We start from the raw sequence: 18430 nt of genomic DNA on the forward strand, positions 1-18430 counted from the left end.
GAATGGCCTACTCCTGCACCTATTTCTATGTTTCTATGTCTGCTGTATATAGTCCACGTCTCTGAGCCATATAGGGCAGATATCACTACTGCCCTGTAGACCATGAGCTTGGTGCCGGATTTGAGGTCCTGGTGTTCAAACACTCTTCCTCAGGCGGCCAAAGGCGGCGCTGGCGCACTAAAGGCGGTGTTGGACCTCGTCGTCAATGTCTGCTCTTGCTGACAGTAGGCTCTCGAGATATGAGAAATGGTCCACGTTATACAAGGCCTTGTCGTGGATTTTGATAATCAGGGGGCAGTGCTATATGGCGGGATCAGGTTGGTAGAGGATCTTTTCTTACGGATGTTTAGCGTAAGGCCCATGGTCTCGTACTCCTCGGTGTTGAAGATGGCTTGGAGGTCGGCTTCCGAGTGTGCACGGATGCGAGCGTCATCTGCGTACTGTAGTTCAATGATAGAGGATGGGATAACCTTGGATCTGGCCCGGAGGTGGCGGAGATTGAACAGATTCCCATCTGTTCTATAATTTAGCTCCACTCTGGCAGGGAGCTTGCTAAGGAGGAGATGTAGCATTGCAGCAAGGAAGATCGAAAAGAACGTTGGTGCGATGATGCAGCCTTGCTTGACCCCGATCCAGACCTGGATTGGGTCTGTGGTGGATCCATTGGTCAGGATCACAGCTTCCATGTCATCGTGGAGCAGATGGAGGATGGTGACAAACTTTTGAGGGCAGCCAAAATTGAGGAGGACGATCCATAATCCCTAATGGTTGACAGTGTCAAAGGCCTTTGTGAGGTCAAAGGAGGCCATGTACAAGGGTTGGTGCTGTTCCCTGCATTTCTCTTGTAGCTGTTGTGCAGTGAAGATCATGTTCGTTGTCAGCCACAGGGAGAAGACGATTGAGGAGGATTCAACAGGAATTCGAGTCATGCCATATGTCACAAGCTGACCTAGAGCACAGCACAGCCAATGGTTGTCACGGTCACTTCAGCTCTGAACTTTTATGCCTCAGTCCCATCCCAGGCTATGAGATGGAACACCAGGTACATCAGTCAATCTGAAGTGCACAGTTGTTTTAAGCACTGATGTGGTGTTTTCCAAAGCCAGCTACAACCTCAAATATTTCCCCAAAGACATCTGGAAGAAAGTACTATATTTTTTTCCAATTCTACAACCAAGACAACATTAATTAGTCTCATTTAGCCCCACGTGGTCCAGCATACAATTGCTGTACATTTATGAGCTGCAAGGGTTATCGCCACATCAATATGTATCGGGTCTGTCAAAAGCTTGTCGATGAATATGTATGGAGGCCTTGCAGGTCAATGGCCAACAATCATCATTTCTTTATTTTAATACAACCCACTGTGCTTCCATTGCACTATGTGCTTCCCATAATGAGCATGATTACATAACTTGATACCAGTGTATCAGCGTGCAGCCCGTAGTGGGTGTAAGCGAATACTGTCATGCCCATCTGTCAATATGCATTTTATCATGTGATCATGCATCATGTTGGGCAGTAGATAGATGGATTTTGGGGAGATTGGCATTTAAGGGCATAAGGAAAGGACCACTCAGAGGGGAAGAGAGCTACTGGAAAATTTAGCCTGCTGTTGAGGGGGCATTCATGGGAACATTCAAAGTACTGTAAGACTTTGAGTGGGAGGCAACTGTATATAGAAACATAGAAACATAGAAAATAGGTGCAGGAGTAGGCCATTCAGCCCTCGAGCCTGCACCGCCATTCAATGAGTTCATGGCTGAACATGCAACTTCAGTACCCCATTCCTGCTTTCTCGCCATAACCCTTGATCCCCCGAGTAGTAAGGTCTACATCTAACTCATTTTTGAATATATTCAGTGAATTGGCCTCAACAACTTTCTGTTATAGAGAATTCCACAGGTTTACCACTCTCTGGGTGAAGAAGTTTCTCTTCATTTCGGTCCTAAATGGCTTACCCCTTATCCTTAAGACTGTGACCCCTGGCTCTGGACTTCCCCAACATTGGAAACATTCTTCCTGCATCTAACCTGTCTAAACCCGTCAGAATTTTAAACGTTTCTATGAGATACCCTCTCATTCTTCTGAACTCCAGTGAATACAAGCCCAGTTGATCCAGTCTTTCTTGATATGTCATTCCCGCCATCCCGGGAATCAGTCTGGTGAACCTTCGCTGCACTCCCTCAGTAGCAAGAATGTCCTTCCTCAAGTTAGGAGACCAAAACTGTACACAATACTCTGGTGTGGCCTCACCAAGGCCCTGTACAACTGTAGCAACACCTCCCTGCCCCTGTACTCAAATCCCCTCGCTTTGAAGGCAAACATGCCATTTGCTTTCTTAACCGCCTGCTGTACCTGCATGCCAACTTTCAATGACTGATGTACCATGACACCCAGGTCTCGTTGCACCTCCCCTTTTCCTAATCTGTCACCATTCAGATAATAGTCTGTCTCTCTGTTTTTACCACCAAAGTGGATAACCTCACATTTATCCACATTATACTTCATCTGCCATGCATTTGCCCACTCACCTAACCTATCCAAGTCACTCTGCAGCCTCATAGCATCTTCCTCACAGCTCACACTGCCACCCAACTTCGTATCATCTGCAAATTTGGGGATACTACATTTAATCCTCTCATCTAAATCATTAATGTACAATGTAAACAGCTGGGGCCCCAGCACAGAACCTTGCGGTACCCCACTAGTCACTGCCTGCCATCCTGAAAAGTACCCATTTACTCCTACTCTTTGCTTCCTGTCTGCCAACCAGTTCTCAATCCATGTCAGCACACTACCCCCAATACTATGTGCTTTAACTTTGCACATTATTCTCTTGTGTGGGACCTTGTCAAAAGCCTTCTGAAAGTCCAAATACACCACATCAACTGGTTCTCCCTTGTCCACTCTACTGGAAACATCCTCAAAAAATTCCAGAAGATTTGTCAAGCATGATTTCCCTTTCACAAATCCATGCTGACTTGCACCTATCATTTCACCTCTTTCCAAATGTGCTGCTATGACATCCTTAAGAATTGATTCCATCATTTTACCCACCACCGATGTCAGGCTGACCAGTCTATAATTCCCCGTTTTCTCTCTCCCTCCCTTTTTAAAAAGTGGGGTTACATTGGCTCCCCTCCACTCCATAGGAACTGATCCAGAGTCTATGGAATGTTGGAAAATGACTGTCAATGCATCCGCTATTTCCAAGGCCATCTCCTTAAGTACTCTGGGATGCAGACCATCAGGCCCTGGGGATTTATCGGCCTTCAATCCCATCAATTTCCCCAACACAATTTCCCGACTAATAAGGATTTCCCTCAGTTCCTCCTTCTTACTAGACCCTCTGACCCCTTTTATATCCGGAAGGTTGTTTGTGTCCTCCTTAGTGAATACCGAACCAAAGTACTTGTTCAATTGGTCTGCGATTTCTTTGTTCCCCATTATGACTTCCCCTGATTCTGACTGCAGGGGACCTACGTTTGTCTTTACTAACCTTTTTCTCTTTACATATCTATAGAAGCTTTTGAAGTCCGTCTTAATGTTCCCTGCTAGCTTCCTCTCGTACTCTATTTTCCCTGCCCCAATCAAACCCTTTGTCCTCCTCTGCTGAGTTCTAAATTTCTCCCAGTCCCCGGGTTCGCTGCTATTTCTGGCCAATTTGTATGCCACTTCCTTGGCTTTAATACTATCCCTGATTTCCCTTGATAGCCACGGTTGAGCCACCTTCCCTTTTTTATTTTTATGCCAGACAGGGATGTACAATTGTTGTAGTTCATCCATGCGGTCTCTAAATGTCTGCCATTGCCCATCCACTGTCAACCCCTTAAGTATCATTCGCCAATCTATCCTAGCCAATTCACGCCTCATACCTTCAAAGTTACCCTTCTTTAAGTTCTGTACCATGGTCTCTGAATTAACTGTTTCATTCTCCATCCTAATGTAGAATTCCACCATATTATGGTCACTCTTCCCCAAGGGGCCTTGCACAACAAGATTTCTAATTAATCCTCTCTCATTACACAACACCCAGTCTAAGATGGCCGCCCCCCATGTTGGTTCCTCGACATATTGGTCTAGAAAACCATCCCTTATGCACTCCAGGAAATCCTCCTCCATCGTATTGCTTCCAGTTTGGTTAGCCCAATCTATATGCATAGTAAAGTCACCCATGATAACTGCTGCACCTTTATTGCATGCATCCCTAATTTCCTGTTTGATGCCCTCCCCAACGTCATTACTACTGTTTGGAGGTCTGTACACAACTCCCACTAATGTTTTTTGCCCTTTGGTGTTCTGCAGCTCTACCCATATAGATTCCACATCATCCAAGCTAATGTTCTTCCTAACTATTGCATTAATCTCCTCTTTAACCAGCAATGCTACCCCGCCTCCTTTTCCTTTTATTCTGTCCTTCCTGAATGTTGAATAACCTTGGATGTTGAGTTCCCAGCCCTGATCATCCTGGAGCCACGTCTCTGTAATACCAATCACATCATATCTGTTAACATCTATTTGCACAGTTAATTCATCCACCTTATTACAGATACTCCTTGCATTAAGACACAAAGCTTTCAGGTTTGTTTTTTTAACACCCTTTGTCCTTTTAGAATTATGATGTAGTGTGGCCCTTTTTGTTTCTTGCCTTGCATTATTGAAGCTTACCATTAATGTGCTACTGCAGCCATGGCTGCTGAGTGATGCAGCTTGCAGTAATGTTTGTGACTATCTCCTGTCCCACAGTCCGAGTTGCTTGTTTAGACCTTAGCAACTTCACCCTATTCTGTTGTAATTATACCAATGGTACTTTAATACCCCATTCAAAAATAAGAGCACAACTACCTGTCAAAATGCTTGGAAAGTTTTATGCTTGCTGCATTGCATCCAGAAACAGCAAAGGCCCTGTAAACTGTTTACAATCTATAAGGCCTGCAGCAGCATGCACTTTCCCATTCACTAATGGGTAAACTCCCAATGAGAGACATTATTGATGCCTTCGACCACATTATGTAAATGAGATTGACTCCAGAAATAGAGATAGGGTCAGTGTGCTAACACTCAAGGACATATTATTATTATACCAGACAATTTACAAGCAATTGGAAGCCCCAGGTGACAATTGAGGCTATGCATTTTCAAATGAATCAGTGAGTATTGGTTCAGGTAAATATACCGTAACCCATCCTATTCAAGATTCTATATAAACATAGAAACATAGAAAATAGGTGCAGGAGTAGGCCATTCAGCCCTTCGAGCTTGCATCGCCATTCAATGAGTTCATGGCTGAACATGCAACTTCAGTACCCCATTCCTGCTTTCTCGCCATACCCCTTGATCCCCCTAGTAGTAATAACTATATATAACTCATTTTTGAATATATTTAGTGAATTGGCCTCAACAACTTTCTGTGGTAGAGAATTCCACAGGTTCACCACTCTCTGGGTGAAGAAATTTCTCCTCATCTTGGTCCTAAATGGCTTGCCCCTTATCCTTAAGACTGTGACCACTGGTTCTGGACTTCCCCAACATTGGGAACACATTCTTCCTGCATCTAACCTGTCTAAACCCATCAGAATTTTAAACGTTTCTATGAGATCCCCTCTCATTCTTCTGAACTCCAGTGAATACAAGCCCAGTTGATCCAGTCTTTCTTGATATGTCAGTCCCGCCATCCCGGGAATCAGTCTGGTGAACCTTCGCTGCACTCCCTCAATAGCAAGAATGTCCTTCCTCAAGTTAGGAGATCAAAACTATACACAATACTCCAGGTGTGGCCTCACCAAGGCCCTGTACAACTGTAGTAACACCTCCCTGCCCCTGTACTCAAATCCCCTCGCTATGAAGGCCAACATGCCATTTGATTTCTTAACCGCCTGCTGTACCTGCATGCCAACCTTCAATGACTGATGTACCATGACACCCAGGTCTCATTGCACCTCACCTTTTCCTAATCTGTCACCATTCAGATAATAGTCTGTCTCTCTGTTTTTACCACCAAAGTGGATAACCTCACATTTATCCACGTTATACTTCATCTGCCATGCATTTGCCCACTCACCTAACCTATCCAAGTCACTCTGCAGCCTCATAGCATCCTCCTCGCAGCTCACACTGCCACCTAACTGAGTGCCATCCGCAAATTTGGAGACACTACATTTAATCCCCTCGTCTAAATCATTAATCTAGAGTCTAATGTAAGAGCATAATGGTATTACAAGATATTGCTCACTAAGCGGGTTGTTTTTTTTGTTATTGCACCTGGATGTATCGGATCTCCACAGTACAACGCATAGAGGAAAATTGAGAGGCCGTAACCGCATGCTGATAATGGAGCCTGTGCAATTTTCTGTCCATTGAAGTCAGCTCATGGAATTGAAGGTAAACTGGCTGAGCGCCAGGGGACAGAGAATAGGGATAAAGGGTAGGTGCGTTAATTGGCAAGATGACTAGTGGAGTCCTGGAAGAATCTGTGTTGGGGTCTCTATTAGTTATTAACAACTTAGATGATGGGATAGAAAGCCACATATCCAAGTTTGTAGATGACACAAAGATAGGCAGCAATGTAAGCATAAAATTACACAGCGATGTAATAGATTAAGTGAATGGGCAAAACTATGGCAAATGGATTTCAGTGTAGACAAATGTGAGTTTATCCACTTTGGACCTAAAATGGATAGAACAGTCAGTGTACTTTCTAAATTGTGAAAAGTTAGAAACAGTGGCGATCCAAAGCGACTTAATGGTCCATGTACATTGATCATTAAAATAATCAAAAAAGCTAATGGGTTGCTGGCCTTTATATCTAAAGGTCTAGAATACAAGGGGGTAGAAGTTATGCTGCAGCTATACAAAGCCCTGGTTAGACCACATCTGGAGTACTGTGAGCAGCTCTAGATACCAAACCTTAGGAAGAATACATTGGCCTTGAGAGGAGTGCAGTGTCGGTTTACCAGAATGATACCTGGACTCCAAGGGTTAAATTACGAGGCGAGATTACATAAACTAGTTTATATTCTCTGGAATTTAGAAGGCTAAGGGGTGCTTTGATCAAAGTTTTCAAGATATTAAGGGGAACTGATGCGGTAGATAGAGAGAAACTGTTTCCGCTTGTTGGAGAGTCGAGGACTGAGGACATAGTCTAAAAATTGCCAGACCTTTCAGGAGTGATGTTAGGGAACACTTCTACACACAAAGGGTGGTAGAAGTTTGAAACTCTCTTCAACAAACGGCAATTGATGGTAGCTCAATTGTAAATTTTAAATCTGAGATTGATAGATTTTTGTTAACCAAAGGTGTGAAGGGATAAGAGGCAAAGGCAGGTATATGGAGTAAGGTCACAGATCAGTCATGATCTCATTGAATGGCAGAACAGGCTTGAGGGGCCGAATAGCCTACTCCTATTCCTGTGTTATTGCACCTGGATGTATCGGATCTCCACAGTACAACGCATAGAGGAAAATTGAGATGCCGTAACCGCACGCTGATAATGGAGCCTGTGCAATTTTCTGTCCATTGAAGTCAGCTCATGGAATTGAAGGTAAATTGGCTAAGCGCCAGGGGACAGAGAATAGGAATAAAGGGTAGGTGCGTTAATTGGCAAGATGACTACTCTCAGTGCTTCTTCCAAGTGGTGTTCAACATGGAGGAGTACTGATTCATCAGCTGAGAGAGGGCGGTAGATGGTAATCAGCAGGAAGTTTCCTTGCCCATGCTTGACCTGAAGCTATGAGACTTCATGGGGTCCAGTCAATGTTGATGACTCCCAGGGACACTCCCTCCCTCCTGACTGTATACCACTGTGCCGCCACCCCTAGTGGGTCTACCCTGCCAGTGGGACAGGACATACCCAGGGATAGAGTTGAGGAGTTCGGTTGAAAGATATGATTCTGTGAGTATAACTATATAAGGCTGTTGCTTGACTAGTCTGTGGGACAGGACATACCCAAGGATGGTGATGGAGGAGTTTGATTGATAGATATGATTCTGTGAGTATAACTATGTCAAGCTGTTGCTTGACTAGTCTGTGGGACAACTCTCCCAATCTTGGCACAAGTCCCCTAGTGAGGAGGACTTTGCAGGTTTGATGGGCTGGGTGTGCCGTTGTCATGTCCGTAGCCGGTGCTGAGGCTGATGCCAGGTGTTCCGTCTGGTTTTATTTTTCTTATTGTTTCTTGTAGCGGCTTTTTACAACTGAGTGGCTTGCTAGACCATTTCAGAGCGCAGTTAAGAGTCAACCACATTGCTGTGGGTCTGGAGTCACATTAAGGCCAGACCAGGTAAGGATGGCAGATTTCCTACCCTAAAGGACATTAGTGAACCAGATGGGTTTTTACGGCAATCCGATAGTTTCATGGTAACCATTGCGGATACTAGCTTTTTATTCCAGATTTTTAATTTAATTAACTGAATTTAAATTCCACAGCTTTGATTTGCTCCCGGTTTTATTCCTCTATATACTGTGCCAAGATAATCCAATACCTGGATGAAATAAGAGAAGGATCTACCCGCAGTGTACCAAACTTTCTATCACGTCACTTTTGGAGAGAGTGTTAATTCAGATTGCATCAATTTCTTCTTTCCACCAGGCGGACCTGAGGCAGCAAACTGTGCGCAAGCCTACATTGAAGATCTCCTCCGCTTCCTGAATCGGACATTGTTTGCAGAAAAAGACAAGATCACAGTCCTGCAGAGTTTGGCTGGAATTTGCTACAATAATGTCAATAACCAAAACCTTGCAATAGATTTGCAAATCCTGATTACGCTTGTTGGTATCCTTAACGCCAGAAACACCCACCAGATGAGCATAAAGGTCAAATTCTGGACATGCTACTTGCTGAATATACTATGTTGCAACAATATTTCTGTAATTAAACGCCTCAATAAAGCTAAGCATCTTCATACTAGCCTCATACATTTATCAGAGAACTCTTGGTATGGGTGGCCAAAAAATTATGCTCAAGTTCTGATTTATCTTTTAGGGTTTGAAAAGCAAAACAGAGTTTTGTAATTATTTACACAGTGTCTTTTATATCACTAACAACTTAAAGTTTTATTTGTTGCTAAGAAATGCAATGTTTATCATAAATAAAATGATCTGTTAACCATAAGCAATTGATATTGTTCCTTGGAATCATTTCACCATCCCATGCATTCTTCCTCCTCTCTGCATTCTCACTGTGTTGAAATTAAGATTTCCTACACGCCCTCCGACTGCAACTCAAATGCATTAGGCCTTACTCTGATCCACTCTCCCAACAAGGTGGTTTCGACCCTGGCATTGCGGAATCATCCATTTAATGCTTTAACAAGTTAATTGCATCAGACAGGTAAGCTGTTTGATATTGAAATTGTGTCAAAATCAAATAAAACCGCCACATGGGCCAGGAGACTTGTTCACAGTTTGTCTGCCTAAATGGTAATATTGATTATGACTATTATTGGCTACTTATTTGGAAAGATCTCCTTTGATTTATGTGTTGAAATCTGCTTTTCAATATTAAAGGGCCTCCATTGTTCTACATTCTCCAGTTCTGTTTTGTCTGCCTATTTTCACAATGCAGTGGGGGTGGGGGCTGGATGAAATTCTGGGTGAAATTGCAAAAAAAACTCTAATATTTTGTTTCAGAGCTGTTTAAACAGACTTTGTTAAGCATTATATTTCACATCAATTGCTGTCATTTTTGTTTCTGTTCAATCATATTTCATCCAAATAAGTTTGACTATTAATTTTAGCTTGAATACTTTGAAATATAGAAAGCACCAGATTGTAAGATCATGGTAGCATAGTGGTTAAGTTTCAGGACTAGTAAACCAGAGGCTTGGACTAATGATCCAGAGATGCGAGTTTAAATCCCAAACTTAGCAAATCAAAGCTGTGGATTTTAAATTCAGTTTATTAAATTAAAAATCTGGAGTAAAAAGCTAGTATCCGCAATGGTTACCATGAAACTATCGGATTGCCGTAAAAACCCATCTGGTTCACTAATGTCCTTTAGGGTAGGAAATCTGCCATCCTTACCTGGTCTGGCCTTAATGTGACTCCAGACCCACAGCAATGTGGTTGACTCTTAACTGCGCTCTGAAATGGTCTAGCAAGCCACTCAGTTGTAAAAAGCCGCTACAAGAAACAATAAGAAAAATAAAACCAGACGGAACACCTGGCATCAGCCTCGGCACCGGCTACGGACATGACAACGGCACACCCAGCCCATCAAACCTGAAAAGTCCTCCTCACTTGGGGACTTGTGCCAAGATTTGGAGTGTTGTCCCACAGACTAGTCAAGCAACAGCCTGACATAGTTATACTCACAGAATCATATCTATCAATCAAACTCCTCCATTACCATCCCTGGGTATGTCCTGTCCCACAGACTAGTCAAGCAACAGCCTTATATAGTTATACTCACAGAATCATATCTTTCAACCGAACTCCTCAACTCCATCCCTGGGTATGTCCTGTCCCACTGGCAGGGTAGACCCACTAGGGGTGGTATACAGTCAGGAGGGAGGGAGTGTCCCTGGGAGTCATCAACATTGACTGGACCCCATGAAGTCTCATAGCTTCAGGTCAAGCATGGGCAAGGAAACTTCCTGCTGATTACCACCTACCGCCCTCTCTCAGCTGATGAATCAGTACTCCTCCATGTTGAACACCACTTGGAAGAAGCACTGAGAGTAGCAAGGACACAGAATGTACTCTGGGTGGGGGACTTCAATGTCCATCACCAAGTGTGGCTCGGTAGCACCACTACTGACCGAGCTGGCTGAGTCCTGAAGGACATAGCTGCGAGATTGGGCAGTGACAATTGTGGTGGATCATTAAACAACTAACGGGAGGACGAGGCTTCATGAATATCTCCATCCTCAATGATGGTGGAGCCCAGCACATGAATGCAAAAGACAAGGCTGAAGTTCTTGCAACCATCTCAGCCAGAAGCGCCGCATAGATAAATCTTATCGGCCTCCTCCTGAGGTCCCCACCATCTCAGAAGCCGGTCTTCAGCCAATTCGTTTCACTCCACGTGATATCAAGAAACAGCTGAGCACACTGGATACAGTAAAGGCTATGAGCCCCGACAACATCCTGGCTGTCGTGCTGAAGACTTGTGCTCCAGAACTAGCCGCGCCTCTAGCCAAGCTGTTCCAATACAGCCACAACACTTGCATCTATCCAACTATGTGGAAAACTGCTCAGGTATATCCTGTCCACCAAAAGCAAGATAAATCCAATCTGGCCAATTACCGCCCCATCAGTCTACTCTCAATCATCAGCAAAGTGATGGAAGGTTTCATAAACAGTGCTATCAAGTGGCACTTACTCCCCAATAATCTGCTCACCGATGCCCAATTTGGGTTCCACCAGGACCACTGAGCTCCAGACCTCATTACAGCCTTGGTTCAAACATGGACAAAAGAGTTGAATTCCAGAGGTTAGGTGAGAGTGACTGCCTTTGACATTGAGGCAGCATTTGACTGAGTCTGGCATCAAGGAGCAAACTAAAGTCAATGGGAATCAGGGGAAAACTCTCCACTGGCTGGAGTCATACCTAGCACAAAGGAAGATGGTTGTGGTGGTTGGAGGTCAATCATCACAGCCCTAGGACATCGCTGCAGGAGTTTCTCAGGGCAGTGTCCTAGGCCCAACCATCTTCAGCTGCTTCATCAATGAATTTCCCTCCATCATAAAGTCAGAAGTGGAGATGTTCACTCATGACTGCACAGTGTTCAGTGCCATTTGCAACTCTTCAGATAATGAAGCAGTCCATGCCCACATGCAGCAAGACCTGGACGACTTTCAACCTTGGGCTGATAAGTGGCAAGTAACATTCACGCCACACAAGTGTCAGGCAATGACTATCTCCAACAAGCGAGAGTCTAACCACCGCTCCTTGAAATTCAATGGCATTACCATTGCTGAAGCCCCACCATCAACATCCTGGGGGTCACCATTGATCAGAAACTTAACTGGACCAGCCACATAAATTCTGTGGCAACAAGAGCAGGTCAGAGGCTGGGTATTCTGCAGCGAGTGTCTCGCCTCCTGACTCCCCAAAGACTTTCCACCATCTACAAGGCACAGGTCAGGAGTGTGATGGAATACTCTTCACTTACCTGGATGAATGCAACTCCAACAACACTCAAGAAGCTCAACAGCATCCAGGACAAAGCAGCCTGCTTGATTGGCATCCCGTCCAGCCCCTTAAACATGCACTTCCTCCACCACCATTGTATCATGGCTGCTGTGTGTACCATCTACAAGATGCACTGCAGCAACTCACCAAGGCTTCTTCGGCAGCACCTCCCAAACCCGTGACCTCTATCACCTAGAAGGACCAGGGCAGCAGGCCCATGGGAACTCCACCACCTCCAAATTCCCCTCCAAGTTACACACCATCCTGACTTGGAAACAAATTGCCTTTCCTTCATCGTCGCTAGGTCAAAATCCCGAAACTCCTTCCCTAACAGCTCTGTGGGAGTACCTTCACCACAAGGACCGCAGTGGATCAAGAAAGTGACTCACCACCAGCTTCTCAAGGGCAATTAGGGATGGGCAATAAATGCGGGCCTTGCCAGTGAAACCCACATCCTATGAACGAATAAAACAAAGTATGGCAGGAGTGTGTGGTAGGCAACCCATGTGGGCTTTTGGTACTTAACATGGTGGAGAAAGATTAATTGTGGTATACTATTCAAATCATGACATGCCAAAGATTGTACGTTTCAGATCATAGGTGTGGATCTATTTATGGAAACTACCTTTATGTAGTGAACACAAATGAGAATTGCTAGGGAAAGCCTGAATTGTAACATCCACAGAAGATACCATTTCCAGTCTATCATGGACTCTACCCAGCCATACTTAAACTTCCACATAAGAAACTGAAGAGATAGAGAGGGAGAAATTCCCTACCTTAGCACCACCTATTAGCACGGCGTAATGTCAAGAAAGCAGCGACCGCTGCTTCGCTGCCAGCTGGTGGCGGGTCCCACAGCGTCCTCCATTTTTGAGGTCCTAGCTCCACCAGTATTATGAGGTAGCACCCTATAAAAATAAATGGATTTGTGGTGACATCAGTCGTCGTCGAATGCCATTTTAACGATGAACTTGAACTATAGCGCTTTCAGCACTGGGTCCTAAGCATACCAAGTAAACCCAGCGTGCAAGCAGACTGACTGAGGCACTGTTAGCACCTCCTAAAGGGACACACACATCTTTCAGGTAAGTTTGCATTTAATATTTTGGAATGGGTTATTTTGATTTTATTGAAGTAGTGGCTTGCTGCAGTAATGTCAAACATTTTTTAAGTGTGTAGGGAGTACTGCTAGACGCTTGCAAGGACTCAGATGGTAAAGGAAGGCCTCTGAGAAGGCAGAAAATGCTGCAAATACTCAGCAGGTCAAGCAACATGCGTGGAAAGAGAAACAGAATTAACATCTCAGGTCGAGATATTGCCTACCAGTTGAGTAGTTCCAGCATTTTATGCTGTCATTTCAGATTTACAGCATCTGCTCGCAGAGGGAAGAGGAAGACACAAAAGAGGAAGAAGCAGAAGAGGAGGAAGCAGAAGGAAGGATGCAACCCAGACAGCCTCTTTCTGGCCGGGATATCCAGGATGGAATCATCTGCCTGTGGTACCAGTGACCACAATCCGAATTCCCCTTTCAACATTTGTCCCACACTTTACGTTCCCTCTGTTGCTGACCATTACAATGTCCTCTTGGCCACCGTGCTTAAATAAAAACCACCACAAAACAAAAGTTCCACTAACTTTGTACATCTATCCATCCAAAATGACATCAAGAAATCAACTAATCATCCTTATGCATTCCCTTAGTAAATCTTTTGTGTGTGCCTTTGCTGATCCTACTGATGTCACCCAGGTGACTTTAATCTACATATAGACTGATCAAACCAAATTAGTAATAATACTGTGAAGGATGAATTCCTGGAATGTGTACAAGATGGTTTTTTAGACAAGTACATTGAGGAGCCTACTAGGGAACAGGCTATCCTAGGGTATTGTGCAATGAGAAGGGATTAATTAATAGTCTAGTTGTGCGGGGTCCTTTAGGGTAGTGTGACCATAACATGATTGAATTCTTTATTAAGATGCAAAAATCTGAAACTAGGGTCCTAAATCTAAACAAAGGAAACTACGCAGGTATGAGGAATTAATTGGCTATGATAGATTGGGAAGATTCATTAAAAGGCATGATGGTGGATAGGCAATGGCTAACATTTAAGGAACGAATGCATGAATTGCAATAGTTATACATTCCTTTCTGGTGCAAAAACACAAAAGGAAAAGTGGCCCAACCATGGCTAACAAAAAGAAATTAAGGATAGTATTAAATCCAAAGAGGAGTCATACAAAGTTGCCAGAAAAAGTAGCAAGCCTGAGGATTGGGAGCAGTTTAGAATTCAGCAAAAAAGGACCAAGAGATTGAATAAGAGGGAAAAAATAGAATATGAGAGCAAATTTGCAAGGAATATAAAAACCGACTGCAAAAGTTCCTACAAGTATGTAAAAAGAAAAAGATTAGTCAAGACAAATGTAGGTCCTTTACAGTCAGAAACGGAAGAATTTATAATGGGGAACAAGGAAATGGCAGAACAATTAAATAAATACTCCAATTCTGTCTTCACGGAAGAGGACACAAATAATATCCCAGAAATGCTAAGGAACCAAGGGTCAAGTGAGCAAAAGGAATTAAAGGAAATGATTATTAGTAAGAAAATAGTGCTGAAGAAACTAATGGGACTGAAAGCCGATAAATTCCCAGGACCTGATAATCTGTATCCGAGAGTACTAAAAGAGGTAGCCATGGAAATAGTGGATGCATTGGTTGTCATCTTTCAAAATTCTATAGATTATGGAACTGTTGCTGCAGATTGGAGGGTGGTAAATGTAACCCCACTATTTAAAAAAGCAGGGAGAGAGAAAACAGGGAACTACAGACCGGTTGGCCTAACATCAGTAGTAGGGAAAATGCTAGAGTCTATTATAAAGGATGTGATAATAGAACACTTACAAAATAACAATGGGATTAGTCAAAGTCAACATAGATTTATGAAAGGAAAATCATGTTTGACAAACCTACTCAGGTTTTTTGACGATGTAACTGATATAATAGATAAGGGAGAACTAGTGGATGTAGTCTATTTGGATTTTCAGAAGGCCTTTGATAAAATACCACATAAGAGGTTTGTGTGCAGAATAAAAGCACATAGGATTCGGGGTAATATACTGGCATGGATTGAAAATTGGTTAACTGACAGGAAACAGAGAATAGGAATAAACAGGTTTTTTTGGGGTGGCGGGCAGTGACTATTGGGGTACCATAGGAATCAGTGCTTGGGCCGCAACTATTCACAATATATAGAAATGATTTGGATGAGGGAACCAAATGTAATATTTCCAAGTTTGCTGATGATACAAAACTAGGTGGGATTGTGAGTTGTGAGGAGGATGCAAAGACACTGCAAGGCGATTTAGATAGGTTGAGTGAGTTGGCAAACACATGGCAGATGCAGTATAAAGTGGATAAATTGAAGTTATCCACTTTGGTAGGAAAAACATAAAAAGTATTATTTAAATGGTGATAGCTTGGGAAATGTCGATGTACAAAGGGACCTGGGTGTCCTTGTACACCAGTCATTGAAAGCAAACATGCAGGTGCAGCAAGCTGTTAGGAAGGCAAATGGTATGTTGGCCTTCATTGCAATCAATGAATTGCAAGAGGATTTGAGTACAGGAGCAAGAATGTCTTACTACAGTTATACAGGGCCTTGGTGAGACCACACCTGGAGTATTGTGTGCAGTTCTGGTCTCCTTACCTAAGGAAGGATATACTTGCCATAGAGGGAGTACAGCAAAGATTCACCAGACTGATTCCTGGGATGGCAGTACTGTCGTATGAGGAGAGATTGGGTCGACTTGGCCTGTATTCACTAGAGTTTAGAAGAATGAGAGGGGATTTCATTGAAACATGTAACATTCTGATTGGATTGGACAGACTGGATGCAGGGAGGATGTTTCCCCTGGCTGGGAAGTCTAGAACAAGGGGTCACAGTCTCAGGATGTAGGGTAGGGAATTTAGGGCTGAGTTGAGGAGAAATTTCTTCACTCAGAGGGTGGTGAATCTGTGGAATTCTCTGCCACAGAAAGCTGTGGAGGCCAAGTCACTGAATATATTTAAGAAGGAGACAGATAGATTTCTAGACACAAAAGGCATCAAGGGGTATGGGGAGAAAGCGGGAATATGGTGTTGAGATAGAGGATCAGCCATGATCATATTGAACGGCGGTGCAGGCTCAAAGGGCCGAATGGCCTACTACTGCTCCTATTTTCTCTGTTTCTATGCCGCACCAGTGGCTGCAGCATGGCTGGTGAAAAGCTGCTGACTTTCAGTGGGTGACACCTCAAATGGCCTTGCTGGTCAACCTTGAGGAGCTGGTGTCTGGGAATGTCAAATCAATTTTGCACTTCTTCTTCACTCTACTTTCCCTCTTCTTGGTTAACCACTGGCTGGGCAGGGCTGCATTTCTTGGGTGTGTGAAATGAGGAAGTACAAGGGTGCAGTTGTGGTGACAGGAGGATGGGAAAGCAAGAGGTGCATCGAGAAGTAGGATAACATATGAGAATACCAGCATCTTGTATCCTTTCAGCCCCACCGCTGGTCAAGGGCTCAGCCCAACAATAACCTGCATCGACTCCTCCGAGGGGCTGAGGTGAGACTAGTAATGTCAGCTGTGCCTCGTGATTTGTACAGCTTGGTAGGTGAGTGATTGGGGGCGAGGGAGGATTGTCCATTGGGAATTGTGTGAGACTAGTGGTGCAGTTGGTAGGAGATGACATTTGAAGATGACCAGTGGTCTCAGGTCATGAAGCTTCTTTGGGTGCTGGAGCCAGATGGTTGGAGGTGGGGGTTATATGGTCCTGCATTGTTCTTTCTGGAGGGCCTCCTGGGCCCTATGGGTAGAGGACCTTTGTTGCAGAGGTTCGGAAGACAATTCACAGTTTAAGTGTTGAAGATTTCCATTTGGGACTTTTGTAATGTTAAAAATATTTTTTGAAAGGCAGTAAGGACAGAAAACAACATTTTTGCACTGCATTTTAATTTTTATTAGTTTTGAATGCAATGCCCCTTTAATTCATAGCCCCTTTAATTGCCCACAATTCCTTGCGAACTCCACAGCCTCAAGAGGCCGCAAGAAGCTGCAATACTGCTCCTGGACAAGAACTTCGGGTCGCATGCCTGCACTACTGTCACCAGAAGGGCGTTACATGGTAAGTTAGCGCTGCGCTACAAGTCTCCAGTGCAAATTTTTGCCCGTTAATGTTGCAGCCAATTACAGCAGCCATAAAGTCAAAGCCGTGGTGACACCGGCAGGTTTCTGTCGATGTCCAATTTCTAAGCCAAAGAAATTATCTCTTTAGTAAAGTGCAGACAACTCAACTAATGGTCGCCGCTAAAGATCCCTAAACACCCTCTGTGGATATGTTCTCCTGCTGAGAGCCCTTCTCCTCCTCCTCCTCCTCTGCACCATCTCAGCCTGGGCTGCAGTAGTCTGGGCGGGCTGGCTGGCAGGCAACATCAGAGGGGCAGGGGTGGGAGCACGAGTGCTGTCATCCTGACAGAGAATAGCAGGTTCAATGGTGCCACTGCCACTCCCCTAGGGAGGCACCTCAGCAATCCTAGATGTAGAACAGATTGCTGGAGTGCTGCGATCCCTGGAAGCCCCTTAGCACACTGGTATCCAGAGCCATGATGGCAGTAGTCTGAGCTCCAATGGCAGCAAGCTGAGATTGTGTGACACCAGGCTGAGCTTCCACTGCAGCACTCAGATTTAAAAAAAAAAATGTTTTATTCATTGCCAATCTTTCCAATTCTTTGTCAGATCAACTTGTCAGATCAAAACACCAAAGGTCACCTTGGGCCCATTCAAGGATCACTCTGCGCCAATGTTTTTGCTCTTAGCCAAAAGGCCTAGAGCCCAAGCACCGTTCCTGGAAGTACTGCAATACCAGGTTCGTGCCATGGAGGTGGATGGGTCAAGCCCCCCACCCACCTCCTATTTCCAAAAAGCATAGGAGAACCACCTTCCTGATCCAGGGAGAACCACTTTCTGGTCATGGTTACTCCCCTGTCAGGTCAGTTACGCATGACCTTAGCCAAAAGGCCGACTGCAGCACTCAGATGTTGGATGCAAGCTGCTTGTGCTGCAATGGAAGCTGAGACATCAGCCATCAGAAGCTGCATCATGGTTGGCTCCACAGGTGTGTTGATGGAGGTGGCCACCTGTTCCATATTGGAAAAGATGGTCCCAAGCTCTGCGCAAAGCGCTATGCCAAGTTGATGTTGGAATCCTCCATACTCGTTGACATTGACACAGGCTTTCTGGCAGGCTTCCCAGTACACC

The 18430-nt window shown here is 44.3% G+C and overlaps 1 pseudogene; it reads right to left on the reverse strand.

The window, feature by feature from the left end:
- Nucleotides 1-18001: 18001 nt before the first annotated feature.
- LOC139264929 (U2 spliceosomal RNA) lies at nt 18002-18204 on the reverse strand (annotated as a pseudogene).
- Nucleotides 18205-18430: the final 226 nt, after the last annotated feature.

The sequence above is a fragment of the Pristiophorus japonicus genome, chromosome 5 (genome assembly GCF_044704955.1).
Source record: "Pristiophorus japonicus isolate sPriJap1 chromosome 5, sPriJap1.hap1, whole genome shotgun sequence".
Taxonomy (NCBI): Eukaryota; Metazoa; Chordata; class Chondrichthyes; family Pristiophoridae; genus Pristiophorus; species Pristiophorus japonicus.